General features: G+C 38.0%; 1 protein-coding gene and 1 long non-coding RNA gene across 2 annotated transcripts in view; one reads left to right on the top strand and one right to left on the bottom strand.

Moving 5' to 3' along the window:
* The window catches only part of tafa4b (TAFA chemokine like family member 4b), a gene marked incomplete at both ends in the record, with an annotated part of 51,215 nt that overhangs the window by 14,000 nt on the left and 19,522 nt on the right, over window positions 1-17,693 (bottom strand). The gene's annotated exons all lie outside the window — the stretch shown is intronic.
* On the top strand, window positions 7,771-8,569 carry LOC308685402. Its single transcript, XR_014029452.1, has 3 exons — window positions 7,771-7,829; window positions 8,296-8,370; window positions 8,461-8,569. It is a non-coding gene; the product is annotated as an uncharacterized lncRNA (long non-coding RNA).

Below are 17,693 nucleotides of genomic sequence, written 5' to 3' on the forward strand. Positions count from 1 at the left end.
TCACTGCACAATGAACCCATGATGTCTTCTCGAACATACATGATTGGCACCATGTGAATAATAACTGTTTTGACTACTTGTCTGCTATTGGTCGACCGAATAAGTGGTCTCGCTCAAAATGCATGCCATTGCTTGAGCCAGTGTTACAGTGCAGCGTTCTCAGATTTGAGAGAAAACCAATTCACAAATGACTTGACTTGAATAGGCTTCACACAGTTTCCAAAACAAGGGTTTGCAAAGGAACTGCAGAGAGGTTGTGAGTTGATAAAAAGTAATTAAATAAAAAAAAAAGTAAAATACAAATTTATAACTTTAAAATAAAAAACAATAAAAGACTAAAAAAGAGTTAACATTTTATGTTTATCTGTATCTCTGTGACCATTAACCAAACTTCAGAAAACCATTACAGTTTTTTTTTCAACTACTTACACACATTTTCAAAATGTTGACTATTTTTTTTTAACAAATTTACACACAATTCCAAGAATTTCACACACAAAATGCTAAATTCACACACAAAATGCCTCACATCTCTTGCTAAATGAAGCTCTGCATTCAAAATATCACAAACACATCTCAAAAGCAAACATTTGTCTTATGTTGCAAACACCTTTGCCATAATATTATATTTTTGGATTTATCATACACACAGTTATTCAAAACCTAAAGCACTTGTTTCATGAGCTCCTATGTACATTTCTGTAAAAGATTGAAAGTAATTGGCAGAGAGATGTTGAAAATTTACAGTAAACACGAAAGCAAGATTGCAACCAAACTGTAAGCTTTTTTACTGTAAGCATTTCTGGTTGTGAATACAGTATTACACAGTCCGGAAAACCTATAATTTGACCTTCGGCCTATTTATAGGCCTATTCTAAAGCCAAGATTGGTTAGTTTTAAGTAAAGCAAAGAGTGTTTGCACATGTGAGCAGTTAGTGTGAGGCACTGATGAATTAGTGTGGAATTTTGATAGGTTGTGTTTGAAAAAGGAAATCAATATACTTCCTGTTTGATTTTTGTGTTACATAGAGAATTGTGTGTTGTGGTTTGCAAAAAGTTTTTTATGAAATTGAAAACTGAGTCGAAGGCCGAGAATAAGTGTATGGTTTAGCAGATGTGGTTCTAGTGTTTGAGTGTCAGGTTTCAGAAATTGTGTAACAAGTAAGGATTTTGTGTGTAAGCAGTTTAAAAAAAAAAACTGTAAACAATCTGTATTGTATAAAGTGCTAGAGAAATAGAGGTGACTTGACTTGTATGTATATCAGTATATATTTACAAAAGGACCAGACATGCAAGGGTCAAAAATGTATTTGTTTCTCAAAACATTAAGTTTAGATTCCTAAGTGATCAAATTAGGTATATTTACATGATAAACAGAAATGCAAGAAGGTAAAAAATCATTTATTTCTTCCTGAAAACATTGAGTTTTGATTTCTAAGTGATCTGAGCTGCGTTTCCAACGCTATCTCATGACCAATTTGTACGAATTCGTACGAGTGATTAAAAGGTGGCTAATTCGTACGAATTCGAATTTGTAGGATTTGTCTAAACCCACGTGATGGGTAGGTGTAGGGGCGGGGTCAGGGGTAGGTCATTAGTATGAATTCATACGAATTGGGCAATTCGTAAAATATGTATGATTTAGCAAAAGTCGTATGAATTCGTACGAATTAGCCACCTCATAGAATTTGTACAAATTGCCGTGAGATCAGGCTGGCGTTTCCCGAAACCTTCTTAACGCTCCTTGATTCTTAAGTTACACCTTAAGCTGTACCTTATCATTAATACATGTTTCCCGAAACGTTCTTAGTTAAGTATACCTTCTGTAAGTCATACGTTCGGAAGGTTGGTCTGGACCACTCTTAGCTTTACCTTATCACTGTTGCAGGTCTACACAAATATAATTCTGAAGTTTTAATACACCCAGACAGTGTTCAATTAGGTGAATTCAAGTGTTTTCATGCAAAGAATAAAACTGTCATTACACTGATTGTTGTTAGATTTTTAATTATATTATCCAAAGGTACATCAGCTGGCAAACCATTAAAGGCTTAATAGTCTATTTAAAGGCAATGATTGTGGTGGGGAGTTTGCTCAAACTATGGCAGCGATACAGCGAATAGTTGTTCTAAAAGACGGCGCCGTCTGCAGAGCGCTTTCAAAGGCCAGTGAAAGCATACTGTCAGTTAAGTCCTATTCGGACGCTACTTGTTTCTCATGGGCTCGTACGGTATTTTAAACATTTACAGGGGTAAGTCAGTGATTTAATGCCGTCGGAATCCATAATGTCAGTGTTTTTCTCACCCAACCCGTGTAAAAATTAATACCTACTGTTTTTTTGACAAACAGGTCGTGTGGTATTTTAATTGCCGTCTGAATCCACATCTCTGAGTTTTCAAGAAGAGATTCAAAATTCACTGTTTAAATCCTTTTTGATCATTGCCGAGCACCGTACGTAAGATATACACTTTTATTACTGAAATGCTGGAAAGTATTTACAAGAACTTGATCGCAGCTCCACCTCAGCGGACAAAAATGGAAAAGAGAAGAAAGCACGTAAAAATTTGAAATGTTTATTATGGCAGCAATATATTATATAATTTTTAAATATGTAGGCTAGGCTATTATAGGCTAGTATAGTTTGGATTATTTTTTATAATATCCCATGAGTCCTAATAAATGCAATTTCAACTATTTCTGAAGTGCTTCTTTTATAAAGAACACCGCTTTCTCACATAATGCAGTGAAGCAGCCCCTGCACAAGAGAATAATTGATTCTCGAGCCATCGATATCAACCAATTCAGCGCCATCGCCACGGCCAGCACCTAGTAACGTCGCACGTAAGAAGGTATATCTTAAGCAGCTTCCTAAGGTATGGTTCGAAATGGTAAACATTTAGTTAAGTTATTCCTTAAGAGTCTTCGTAGCGCGCTAAGAGACAACGTTACCGGGAAACGCAGCCCAAATTATGTATGTGTTTTCATAGTTTATCATTGGGTGTAGGTCATCAGTAAATGAGTGTGCCATTTAAATGCCGGTGTTTCCCGAATGAGCTGTTAGTTTTGAATGGTGTGTCTAATGTTTGTAAAAGCTTTGTTTTACAATTGCAAACTAAGTGTAAAGCTTATAATGTGCTTGTAGTTTTTCAGACTTGGTCTGAAGATTCTGTATATAAGTGAATGGTGAAACTGAGTGGACCTCAAGTACCACTTTGAGTGTGTAGGCAATTAAAAACAACTGTAAGCTGTAACTTTTAGCTTTGAAAGAATTACACACCTTACATTTAGTATTAATATGTGTATCAAACCCAAATAAAAAAAATCTTACCAACACAATACATTTGAAAACACTCTTGCTACTCTGCTTTTCAAGTCCCCTGAGCAGTCCAAGCTCTTCCGTGTCACTTCCAAACAAGCCCAGTTTACTCCAAATCCAGTTCTGAGAAGACAATCAATAGCCTGTTCAAATGAGGCTCATTGAGATGAGTGCGACCAAAAGAAAGCCGCTCAGTAGCCCATTGTCCCCAACAATAGGAGGAGAGAGGATATACACAGCGAAAATGAGCTTTAAAAGGTATTATGCAAAAGAACACGCGCAAATCCTCTCAAGCATCATGAGTGAACGCCTTACATCGAGTGAAGACATGAAAGCAGGGGTTTGTACAGCATGTGTGTGTGTTGATTTGATAGGAAGCCTATAGTCAAATGATGCTGTTCGTAAACCAACAAAATTAGAAGTTGCAAATGCAGTGACTTACAGTAGCTACTGTACTGTGTGTGTGTGTGTGTGTGTGTGTGTGTGTGTGTGTGCGTGCGTACGTGCGTGTGTGTGTGTGTGTGTGTGTGTGTGTGTGTGTGTGTGTGTGTGTGTGTGTGTGTGTGTGTGTGTGTGTGTGTGTGTGTGTGTGTGTGTGTGTGTGTGTGTGTGTGTGTGTGTGTGTGAAGCCCACATTATAATGTCTGATTGCAGTGGTTCAGAGAATTGGTGGGAGCATAATTACCATTAATGTGGCCATTATTAGGTATAATGTAAGGATGTTTTCATTACCGTCGAGAGCTCTCCATAATTTGTGTGCGTGAGTGTGGCGTGAGACTAAACAAACAATATGAGTGTATTATTTGAGTTAGCATCCAAAAACAAGTGTTGTTATGATACATTTTGGTCATGGGGGTCTGCTTCTAGTGGAAAGCTCCCAGCATGCTTTAAATTCACATTAAAGGTCCCGTATTATGCCCCTTTTCACAAGATGTAAAATAAGTTTCTGATGTCCCCAGAGTGTGTATGTGAAGTTTCAGCTCAAAATACCCAACAGATCATTTTTTACAGCATGTTTAAATTGTCATTTTTTTGGGGCTCAGAAAAACGCGCTGTTTTAGTGTGTGCCCTTTAAATGCAAATAAGCTGCTGCTGGACGACACAGGGGGCGGAGCTTCATGAGCTCGCGCTCAGTCTGTCAGGACAATTTCAGCTCACGGAATGATGATAATATCAGAAACTCTCAGTAATGGCGTTCATTTCGAGTCGGACAATAATGCCTACAGAGTCAGAGTGCTGTATAGAGATGAAACAGGTATAGTTTAGTAGTTTAATTACGGTTATTATAACGTATTTGTTATCTGCTTGTAGGCTATGTATCCATTATTTATTAATAGCCTACAAGTCTGCTGTCAGAATGATGATCAAACATATACTGATGAGTTTAATAAAGTTTATTGTACATCACACAAAAGATGAAGCGTCAGTTTTACTTCAGAAAATCACCGTAAGAGCTGAGTAAACAGTAAGTTATAAGAAGTGTGCAAGTAGCCAGTAGAGTTGAGGGAGCATTCCTGTGGGCGGAGGTTAGTCAAAAAACGGTTCTAGTGACGTCATTAAAGAAGGAAGTAGAGGGATGTAGTCCAAACGAGCCGTTCACTGTAGTCGACTTCTGTTAAATAAAATATCTCGCTTGGCATTGAACTTTGAGCTTTATAATTTTACAGATATTATTTATGCTCTAACAGCAACATTACACACTAAATAAAGTTTGAAACATGGGATCACGAAGAACGGGACCTTTAAACACACATCTTCCTTCTTATAACAGCTCTAATGTAAACATATGCTAATGGTAAATCTGTCTTCATTTCATGACATAAATAATCTATACTTTGGTGGCTCACATTCCTTATTGAAGCATTAGAGGCACAAACCCCATGTTTAAAATTAAATTAAATTATCCTAGCATTAAAGGTAGTAGTTTTAAACACAAAATATGTGTTTCCCCCTTTAAAATTGTTATTTTGGCTTGTCTTACATGTTACCAAAGTTATTATTAAAAAAAATATCAAACAAATAGTTTTCTTTAATTAATGAGAAATACAAATTTAGTAGCAACGACAAACCAACATTTGTTCCTATAATACACACTACTGTTCAGGGCTGCGTTTCCCGAAACCTTCTTAACGCTACGTCATTCTTAAATTACACCTTAAGCTGTACCTTATCATTAATACATGTTTCCCGAAACACTAGTTAAGTATACCTTCTGTAAGTCATACGTTTGGAGGGTTGGTCTGGACCACTCTTAGCTTTACCTTATCACTGTTGCAGGTCTACACGAATATAATTCTGAAGTTTTAATACACCCAGACAGTGTTCAATTAGGCGAATTCAAGTGTTTTCATGCAAAGAATAAAACTGTCATTACACTGATTGTTGTTAGATTTTTAATTAAATTATCCAAAGGTACATCAGCTGGCAAACCATTAAAGGCTTAATAGTCTATTTAAAGGCAATGATTGTGGTGGGGAGTTTGCTCAAACTATGGCAGCGATACAGCGAATAGTTGTTCTAAAAGACGGCGCCGTCTGCAGAGCGCTTTCAAAGGCCAGTGAAAGCATACTGTCAGTTAAGTCCTATTCGGACGCTACTTGTTTCTCATGGGCTCGTACGGTACCCTATTTTAAACATTTACACGGGTAAGTCGTAGATTTTATTGCCGTCCGAATCCATAATTGTCAGTGTTTTTTCTCACCCAACCCATGTAAAAATCCCTGGCCAAATTAGCCTACCTTCTGTTTTTTGACAAACAGGTCATGTGGTAATTTAATTGCCGTCTGAATCCACATCTCTGAGTTTACAAGAAGAGATTAAAAATTCACTGTTTAAATTATTTTTGATCACTGCCGAGCACCGTACGTAAGATGTAGCCTATACACTTTTATTACTGAAATGCTGGAAAGTATTTACAAGAACAATATTTCATCGCTACTCCACCTCAGCGAACAAAAATAGGAAAGAGAAGTGCTTCTTTTATAAAGAACACCACTTTCTCACATAATGCAGTGAAGCAGCCCCTGCACTGTAAAAACTAAAGGAGCCTCAAGTATCCTGTTGGATACTCAAGGAACTTCAAAATGTAATTTTGGTGCCTCAAAGCTCTTTTTCCTATAGTAGGGTTACTGGAGGAGCATTGACAATCTTTGAGGTTCTTGCTGGAACTTATGGGATCCTTTAAGCACTTTGTATTTACTTCAGAGGTTCTGGAGTCACCTTTTCATTACCATGAGACCTCGAAGTGCTTTGGGGGAAAATAGAGGAACTTAAATGCGATAAAAGGGTTATTGGAAGATCTTTTAACATTTAAGTGGTTCCTGGAAGATCTCTTATGTTAAAGCCAGCATCTGGAGGAACCCAATGGTTCAGTGAGGCCCGAATTAGATTATTATTCTATTATTATTATTATTATCCTATTATTATTATTATTATAGGCTACTTAAGTTTGATTCAGTATACATACCCAGGTGAAAAAGACGTACTATTAAATGTATTAAAAATGTACTTGAGTGTGTTTTTAGTAGACCTACAATACAAATATACTTTAATGCATTTTTATTATTATTATTATAGGCAAGTTTGATTCAGTATACATACCCAGGTGAAAAAGATGTACTATTAAATGTAGTAAAAATGTACTTGAGTGTGTTTTTAGTAGACCTACAATACAAATATACTTTAATGCATTTTAATACATTTAACAGTAACCTAGTCTTTTTCACTTGGGTAGCTTACATATATTTAGTATAGGCCTATTTTATTAAGTCATTTAAACCTTAAACAACAACACTAAATAATAATAATATTATATGAAGAAGAAGAAGCAGGAGGAGAAAAGTATTATTCTGTCACGAAACTGCTGCTATTCCTCTGCTGTCGTCGCTTCAGTGATCCTTGCGCTGCTCGCGCGCAACAAAGCTCAGCTGATCGACGTCATCAGGAAACTAACGGCTCCTCTCATCAAAGCTTCCGCCGTTTGTTCGGCTCTCCATTACAAGGTTTGTAAACTCGCCAAATAAATATAAATACAGAGTCTACTCACTATATATTTAAACACATATATATAAACTAAATGTATTATACATTACTACGTTTTTACAGTGTTTACCACTCGTTTATTGCACAGTATCTGGTATGAAGGTTTTAGCCGCGATGCTAACTACGTTGATCTAATGAACAAATGGAAATGATTGACTTATTGTCTTAGATTGATTCATTCAATTCAACATTTTGTACAACTGTGTCTTCAAATTGCTGATATAGCCTAACTACTTTAGAAAATTCTCTGATTCTTGGCGTTTGTTATGAATAACAAAAACAGGTTATAGTTTGCTCTGTTTTTGTTTAGCCTAACATTAACTTTACTTACTACAGGTGCCCTCATTCTCTCTCCATTTACTAGTCAATAAATATTATGTTGTGAATAATCAGCTTTGTTCTTTTGTTTCCCCAGAACAACCATTACATTTCTAAAATAATCTGAACATTTCAGTGGCAACATTGAATTACAGTAAGTTTCCTGCACCACATGCAGTACTTTATTACTATGAACTTTCTCTGTGTGAAATTGTATTGTTTGACTGTGTACTTGTGTTTTTTAATCAGTTACTCTCTGAAAATCTTTTCTCATGATCTCAAATCTCATTCATGTTACTCAGAAAAATAATATCACAGGTTTGATTCACAAAAAATGCTATAGACATTTTAACTCTGAATTATAACTTCAAGTTTAGTCTTTTTCGACAAAAAAAATAAAAATAAAAAAATAGGAAAAAGCAATTAGGCTTCAGAAGACTTGCAACACAACCTTTGTTGTGAGTTGTGAACTCATTGATTATTTTTAGGATCTTTTCTGGGACATTTTTGGAGCTTAACCATTTTCACATAAATTGTTGCATTGAATTGAACTAGACAAGTGTACATAAGAATGGTTTCATGAATGATTTACACAATTCTTTTCTGCTTGTTTCATGCAGTGAAATCGAACGGTGACTGGGGTTGCATTATGCCTGAGATCTGCTTTTGGGTTCCACAGACAGAAAGTCAAACAGGTTTGGAACGTCACAAGGCTGAGGAAATTATTTAAATTTCACAACTATCACTTTAATAACATTACTAACAGCAAATTTTGTACTTTGCAGGGATCTCGGTAAGCTGAAATACAAGTTTGATCAAGAATAAAAATCCTCCTGTAGACCTGAAAATCACTGAAGTGCCTGGACCATCCACCAGAAAAGACGAAAAACAAACGGAAAACGATGCTGTACCTTTTCACTTTTCTAACTCGTTAAGTACCTCACACCAACTTGGTCCCATAGTGACATTTTTGACCACAAACGAAATTGCTGATCGTGTGGATTCTTATTGAAATGACTGGAATTCACCAGTGAACATTCACAGAACAACAGATCATTTTACTGCACCTTAACTCTGTTTCCGGGTCGAAGCCTCTACTTCTACTTCCTCTATCTTGTTTCATGAGAATACTCAACAACCATTTATGAACACTGTTGATTCAAGTCACACATTTAAGATTTTCAAAAGCCATAGTGTACATTACAGTCTCCAGTCAAACGGCATCCCAGACTTCAACATTTTATGATTCAAAATAGCTGAATAACTAACCATCAGAGATTTCAGTATAGAGATAAAGGTTACAGCACAATGAGTGCATATTAGCACTGTTGTTTGTTTTTGGCATCTGATAAAGCTTTTGGACTTGGAAACGGTGATGTCAGACTAACCATCGGACTGAGACACAAATGTTTTAAAGTTAAGTATGATGGACATTTTTAATTAGTTCAAATGTAATTTTTTTACATTGATTTATTTCGTGGAACATATGTGTTTCCATGCATTTTGTTGAGATGTCTTTTCTTGTTTATCTATTGTATATACATGGTTGATTATTCATGTTCCTTATGTATTATACTATTTTTTTGTGTATTCATTGATATTAATCTGTAGTTAGCTTTTTTCCCCATGTGCATGGAAGTGTATGTATAAAAATGAATATCAAATATGTAATAAACAATTCTTATTTTGTATTTGGTTCAATTTGTTTATTATAATAGATGTCAAAGGTAACCATAGTAACAACATGAAATTAAATATTTAAAAAACATGAAATTTGGTTCCTGGAGGCACCCAAAGTGGTTCCACACAGTGCCTAATATAAGAGTTCCTCAGGAAACCTGTGTGGTTCCTCAGAGAACCGGCCCTTTTTAAAGGGTGCCTAGAGGATCTACAGACGGTTCCGCCGGTGTGGCGAAGTGAAGAACCCCAAAAGGTTCCTCCAGGCACCTTTTATTTTTACAGTGTGCACAAGAGAATAATTGATTCTCGAGCCATCGATATCAACCAATTCAGCGCCATCGCCACAGACAGCACCCGGTAACGTTGCACGTAAGAAGGTATATCTTAAGCAGCTTTCTAAGGTATGGTTCAGGGCCTAGAAATGGTATACCTTTAGTTAAGTTATACCTTAAGAGTTTTCGTAGATTATAATATTGAGTGAATGCTCTCCACACATAGTATACATTCATCAAATACTTTCACTTCAAACTCACTAAATCCCAACCTCAGCCCATTCAGAAACGTCGGAACTTAGGTAGAAATCTATAGGAACCTGATAAACTGTTAATATTAAAGAAAAACGCAGAAATGGATGCCAATAAGATTCTGAATGGAAAGTTTAATTTAAAAAAGTGGCCAAATGGTTCAATTGACAAGACCAAGGTGATCTGTATGTTTTGTCGTTGTGAACTGAGCTATCATCGCAGCACGTCCAGTCTGAAATACCACTTGATGGCCAAGCACACACACAGCTGATGCGAATTCTCCGCCCCCTCGTCAATATCAGGACCTCGTCAGTATTTCTTTCTCCCTTTTATTGATGGACAGTGTTACATTGTGTGAGAGATTATTTGCTCCAAGTGAGAATGTGTGTGAAATTGAACACTACAGTATATGCCAATGTTGTTTTCAATAAAAAAACATTTGCACAAAGCAAGCCGATCCACTTTTCCATGTTGATAAGAGCATTAAAATGAGAAAAAATAATGGGACAAAAAGAAATCAAGAGACATTTAGAATAGATAAAAATGTGTGATTAATTGCGATTAATCGCGAGTTAACTATGACATTTATGCGATTAATCGCGATTAAATATTTTAATCGTTTGACAGCACTAATATATATATATATATATATATATATATATATATTCAATATATATATTTATATATTGATATATAGTTATATTTCAAATAAATCCTGTTCTTTTGAACTTTCTTAAAATTCTTAAAAAGATTAAGCAGCACAACTGTTTTCAACATTAGTAATAGGCTAATAATAAATCTTTCTTGAGGAACAAATAATAATTATGAATTACAAATAAATTACATTTTAAAGTATATTAAAATAGCAAACAATTATTTGAAGTTGTATTTTTGCTGTATTTTTGATCAAATAAATGCAGCCTTTGTAAGAGACTTCTTCTGAAAACATTAAAGAATCTTACTGAGATCTTAAGGTTAAGATCCTCAAACTGACTGTTTGCTAAAAAAGAAAAAGACTTTGAAGACTCTGGTGAAAATTATTCAATATTTTACAACACATGATAGAGCAGGTGTTTTGGTCTGAGGGTTTGAAACTTCCACCAAGAAAAATGCCAGCTGGGCTGCTAAAGCTTTGCAGGAGTTAAATGGCTTTAGTTTTGCAGTTGTGGACACCTTTGTCTGAACCTCTTTTAAGCTTTTCCTCACCAAATCTCTCACTCCACCATTTAGGCATTTAACTGGATGGAGTTTGGCCAAAGCCCACATACAGTACTTGGAAGGATTTTTCTCGCTTTTAGTGCTGAAGTGGCAGGGACAACTGCAAGACACTGATGGTCCTTCTATTTCCAGTCATGAAAGCCCTATCTGAGGATATGAAGGCACTAATTTAAGCTTTGATTTCCTGTATAGCGCCTTGTTGGATTTAGATAGCTACAAATGTGAGAGACTATCCAGGATACAGAAATTGTTTTTGCTACCCCCATTTCTGAGGTATAAATGGGCTGTGATTGAAATACGTCTGACATCATGTGGTGGCTGAGGAAACTGCAGGAAAAGATGTCAGCCAGGAATGTTGGAGGGGGAAAAAGAGAGAAAGAGGGACAGATTGAAAAAAATTGGCGAGAAGGAAAAGCAGAGAGCAAGATGGGATGAACATCTTGAGAAAGTGATACTGTCTTGTCAAAATGACGCATATGTGACAATGAGAGATAACAGATAAAAGCAATCAGTTTAGTGGCATTTCAACTTCTATGTGTGCTTACAATTTACATTTGACGAGTTTCATCTGTTTATAGTCAAGTATAAGCATACTGTAAGCCATTTGTAGATTGATTCAAACAAAATTATCAAAACATTGCTCTTTTTACAGTAAGTCAGCATCCCGACACAACAACACTGACTTAAGCAATAGTGTACATTTGGGGCAGGGCAATCTGTTTGTCCAACCAATGGCATGGGGGCCTGTTTGAAAACCATCATCATAGAGCGCTGAGTGCTGGATTTTTGGAATGTTGCAGAAAATAAGCTTTGTGATCATCAAAAGTTCATGATTCTTACATGTTTTTGTTATTATGACAATCTTCATAACCGAACATAACTTTTATGGCCTACAAAATACTATAGGCCTACAAAATACAATAGGCAAAAGTAAAAAGCTAAATGTAGGCTATAAATGAACAGTAGCATGACTTCAGCATCACCACTATTAAGCTTATGGCAAATCTTTTAGACTTTATTATATTAAAAAAAACATTGTCCCTGATAATTTGAGTTAGAATAGCGTGTAAGAGCACGATTATAACATTAGTATTACACAACAAGGCTGCAAAGCGGACTAGTGAGGAGATGAGTAGATGAGTTACCTGTTTGGCATATTGACATTTCAAGTCCCAACAACCTCTGTAGTTCCATTTAGCCACTTCTAAAAACATTCAAAAACCCATCAACTTCATCACGAATCACGATGGAACAGGAAGTGGTGAAATGCCAACACTATCTCACGACCAATTCCTACAAATTCGTACGAATGATAAAAAGGTGGCTAATTCGTACGAATTCGTACGACTTCACTCATACGAATTTGTACGATTTGTCTAAACCCACGTGATGGGTAGGTTTAGGGGCAGGATCAGGGGTAGGTCATTCGTATGAATTCATGCGAATTGGGCAATTCGTAAAATATTCGTATATCTAATTTGTACAAGTGAGGTCGTATGAATTCGTACGAATTAGCCGCCTCGTAGAATTTGTACGTTTTCCCGTGAGATCAGATTGGAAATGCTAACCTGTGCTAAAATGCTAACAAAAATATGCCACCCTTGCAGCACTCTATTGTTGAAATTCCATTTTTTACACTCATAGCACAAAAATTACACACTAACAAATTTAATGTTTTTATGTTTCCAGAATTCAGCAGGTTTTGATGAATTAGTCAAGCTAACAAAGTTACAATAAATTTACACATAGAATGCCAGTACACACAAAAAAAAACAATTGTTTGAATTTTGCAGTACCTGAGATTAATGGGACTGCTAAACAAAACTGTATATGTGTACATGCATATGCATATGTGTGTGCATTCCAACTAGACAACGCACCTCACATTGTGGTTTATGCACCAGAGACTCAAAACTCCCTAGTATCAATCCAAATCCATTTATATCTGTCTATTAGATTACCCAGCACTCTGTTTCGGCAGCACAAAGCTTGAAATGACCTAATTTACAACACTATCAGCTTAGCTACAGATTTTGCCTTTGACACACATTAATGCAGTGTATTAATTCAGTATCAGTCTCTGCCGGCTAACAGCACATTTGTCTCCTTAAAGATATGCCAGAAGAGAAGCGCAGGAAACACACCTGACCCCAACGACCTATTTATTAAACAGCAGGCATTCCAGCTCACGAATCTGACACACGACTCGCTGTGCATCAAGAAAGTCACTGTGGGTTTTCATCATATCTGCCACTGCATAAATGTAACTTCAGCCTTACATTGGCACAAGATATGGAATAATGTACATGCTGGTTGTAAATTATATATAATATATGTCATTCACATTTACATATTTCTAATCTATTCCGTGCAAACACTGGTGAAACTAATCACCGTTTAAACCAATGTTTATACAAGGACACAGCAATAACAGATGGAATCAATGCAGAACATTAAGAACTAAAGAACCTGAAAGTAATTATGTTAAAGGAGATTTTATAGGCTGAATTGATAAAAAGCTACAGTCAAATTAAATTGGCTGACCAAACTGGTTGAATAAGTTGACTAAGTTTGTTTGTCACTATCTATCTATCTATCTATCTATCTATTGTTCTATCTATCGTTCTCTATCATTCTATCATTCTATCTAGCGTTCTCTCTTTCCTTCAATCATTCTATCTATTGTTCTCTCTATCATTCTATCTATCGTTCTATCTGTCATTCTATCGTTCTACCATTCTGTCTCTTTGCACAAGTTGGCACATATTTGCGTTTTAATAAAAAAATAAAATTGAAACCAAATGTAAAAAAAAAAAAAAAAAAATTAATTTAAGGAGTGCATAACACTTGATTCAGATTGTTTATTTGCCTGCCTGGTACTTAATGCACACAAAATGAGGGTTAATTATAAAAAAATGGACTGTAGCCTAAGGTTGTTATGATTCCTGTCTTGTGTGGACTTTTGTCATTTCCTGTCCTGTGCCATGTTTTGTAGTCCCTTGTTTTTCTTGTTTATTAGTCTCCCCAGGTGTTTCTGATTAGCCACGCCCCCTTGTTAGCTTGTTTAGCTTGTTAGTCTCTGTATTTAAACCCTATGTCCTGTTCCTGTTCCTGAGTCCTGTTCCTGAGTCCTGTTCCTGAGTCCTGTTCCTGAGTCCTGTTCCTGAGTCCTGTTCCTGAGTCCTGTTCCTGAGTCCGTTTAATTAAAGCTGCTGCATGTGGATCCTGCTTTGTCCTTTGATTCAACCCACAGTGTAACAGAAGAACCCACCGCAAATGGATCTAGCAGCAGCTTTGGGGAGTCTCCAGCCAAGAAGGTGGCCACACCTGATTCTGGTTCCCAAGATGGCCGCCGCCACGTTGCCTGAGAGTCTCCAGCCAAGAAGGCGGCCACGCCTGATTCTGGTTCCCAGGATGGCCGCCGCCACATCGCCTGAGAGTTTGCCTCCGGCCAAGATGGCCGCTGCCACGCCTGAGAGATCGTCTACGGCAAAGATGGCCGCCGCCACGCCTGAGAGATCATCTCTGGCAAAGTTGGCCGCTGCCACGCCTGAACTTGAGCCCTCAGCAGAGATGGCCGTCTCCACGCTTCCTGAGCCTCTTTCTGTTCCTGAGTCTGAGCCTATTCCTGAACCTGAGCTTCTTCACGTCATGTCTGCCGATCCGGAGACTGTTCACGTCACGTCTGCCGATCCAGAGTCTCCGGACAAGATGGCCGTCACGTCTGCCGATCCAGAGTCTGTTCACCAGTCTGGTCCACCCCGGCCACCTGCACGGTCTGGTCCACCCTGTCCACCTGCACTGTCTGGTCCACCCTGGCCACCTGAACTGCCTGGTCCACCCTGGCCACCTGCACTGTCTGGTCCACCCTGGCCACCTGCACTGTCTGGTCCACCCTGGCCACCTGCACTGTCTGGTCCACCCTGGCTACCTGAACTGTCTGGTACACCCTGGCCACCTGCACTGTCTGGTCCACCCAGGCCACCTGCACTGTCTGGTCCACCCTGGCCACCTGCACTGTCTGGTCCACCCTGGCCACCTGCACTGTCTGGTCCACCCTGGCTACCTGAACTGTCTGGTACACCCTGGCCACCTGCACTGTCTGGTCCACCCAGGCCACCTGAACTGCCTGGTCCACCCTGGCCACCTGCACTGTCTGGTCCACCCTGGCCACCTGAACTGCCTGGAACGCCCTGGCCTCCCATCCTGCCACAGTCTCCAGGCCCTCTTCCGCTCCACGGGCCTTGCCCTCCATCCCGCCCCCGGGTCTGCCTCCGCTCCACCACCCTCCTTGACTGTTTCCTGAGGAGCGTCTGGAATCCGCTCAAGTGGGGGGCTCTGTTATGATTCCTGTCTTGTGTTCCCCTTGTCTTGTGTGGACTTTTGTCATTTCCTGTCCTGTGCCACGTTTTGTAGTCCCTTGTTTTTTCTTGTTTATTAGTTTCCCCAGGTGTTTCTAATTAGCCACGCCCCCTTGTTATCTTGTTTAGCTTGTTAGTCTCTGTATTTAAACCCTGTGTCTTGTTTCAGTGTTTGTGGGTTCTTGACTTTGTAATGTTGTTTGTTCTGTTCCTGAGTCCTGTTCCATAGTCTATGTCTGTCAAGTTCTGAGTCTGTTTAATTAAAGCTGCTGCATGTGGATCCTGCTTTGTCCTTTGATTCAACCCACAGTGTTAAAAAGGTGTTTGGCACTGGAAAAAAATAATATTTCTAACTGTAATCTGAATAAAAAACGTATCCTAATACCTGCAGTTTGTTTGTTTGTTTATTCATTTATTTATTTTCAGTTTATTTATTTTTTAATAAACTGGCACATATATTCTTTTTATTAAAAAGACTACATTCATTTTATATATATATAAATATATATATATAATATATATATATATATATATATAGACTAAATCCAGAAGAACTGCGGCAAGCCGACCTGCAAAGCTGGTGTGACCACCTGCTGTGACCACCTGCATTTAAAACAGCTTTTGTCCAGGTCCACTTGCACATAGTTTTTCAGGTAGCTTTGCAGGTCAATTTCTTCGAGCGTCTTGGAGACCTGCGCGCAGATCTTCTTGATTTAGTCTGTTTTTTCTGTTTCTTCATGTAATCACAGATGGACTTGATGATGGTGAGATCAGATCTCTGTGTGGAGCACTGTATATGGAGTACATAGCAACACTTGATTTTGATTGGTTAATCAAGACACACTGCGGTCAAATATTTTTGCATAATGATGTGAACCGATGATCATCACTGGCAATCAACTTTCAACACAGATGTGCTAATTTCACGTATTTCATATCACTCTATTCCTTTCAAAGGGAGTTATTCATTGAGCTTTCTGTGGGCAAATGTCTAGATGAACAAAGTGTTGGACTTAGACAGGGCCTTGAAGTTCCTGGATGTGTGGCTGAGCGCTGATTCCCAAATCACAGATGGCAGAGGCTCAGAGGGGGCTCCCCTCAATCCCCAAAGCAGAGCAGAAATCCCGGACACACAGAGGCCCTTATGCAGAGTAAAGCAGATCTCCCCACAGAGTGCCAAAGGGAATCTCTCTTCACCTTCCCTTCACTGTGCTAATGAGATTTTAATGGGCAGGTCGGCAGAGGCCTACAGAGACTCAAGAGCTCACAGAGGAGTGACTAGACACGGTCCCAGCCAGAACAGAGACCCAAAGGACCAATACATCAGACGGCAGAGATATTTAATCCCTAATTTATTACATTCTCATTGAATGAGATTTAAAGTCCAAGTTCTCAGTACATCATTGATTGAACTCTGATCGTTGATTTGCCATAAGAAGGTATAGTTCATGTCTCATCCTCTAAAGGTTTCAGTGAAGTTTCTTTCAGCTCTTCTAAGGTTCATCTGTAGCTTTAATGATATGTGAATGGGTAAAGTGCCCTCTAATGGCCAAACAGAGAAACACAACACAAAACAAATCTAATAAAGCATGGGCAATCATAGCCTCCCCGTAATATATTATAGGAACGTCACAATTATTCATATCATTTCATGTATTTGTCTCTCTCTCTCTCTCTCTCTCTCTCTCTCTCTCTCTCTCTCTCTCTCTCTCTCTCTCTCTCTCTCTCAATCTTATGAAATATTACTACAATTTAAAATTACTGTTTTCTATTTCAGTATGTATTAAAATGTAATTAAGCTAAATTTTCAACATCATTACTCCAGTCTTCAGTGTCACATGATCCTTCAGAAATCATTCTAATATGCTGATTTTGCTGCTCAATTAACATTTCTTATTATTAAAAATGTTCAAGTTGTGCAGCTTAATATTTTTGTGGAAATCATGATGCATTTTTTCTTTACACACAAGGGAACTGTAGCATTGAATTGAAGTCATATAATGTGACATAAAGCAGTTTATCATGCGACACCACTAGTTGTTGGAAAAATTGCTTCTTTCTGGAAAAGCTACACAATTGCTAAGCTACTGACACTCTACTGAAAAATGTAGTTATAGTCGTGTCACTACTTCTAGTTAGCTACTCCCCAACTGTGCGCTGAGTATTAGATATTTATGAAGCCTCAGAAGCGGAGAATATGTTCTTATGTGAACTCTCTCTCAAGGGCTGTGTGGT

Source organism: Scardinius erythrophthalmus, assembly GCF_964197995.2.
Source record: "Scardinius erythrophthalmus genome assembly, chromosome: 25".
NCBI lineage: Eukaryota > Metazoa > Chordata > Actinopteri > Cypriniformes > Leuciscidae > Scardinius > Scardinius erythrophthalmus.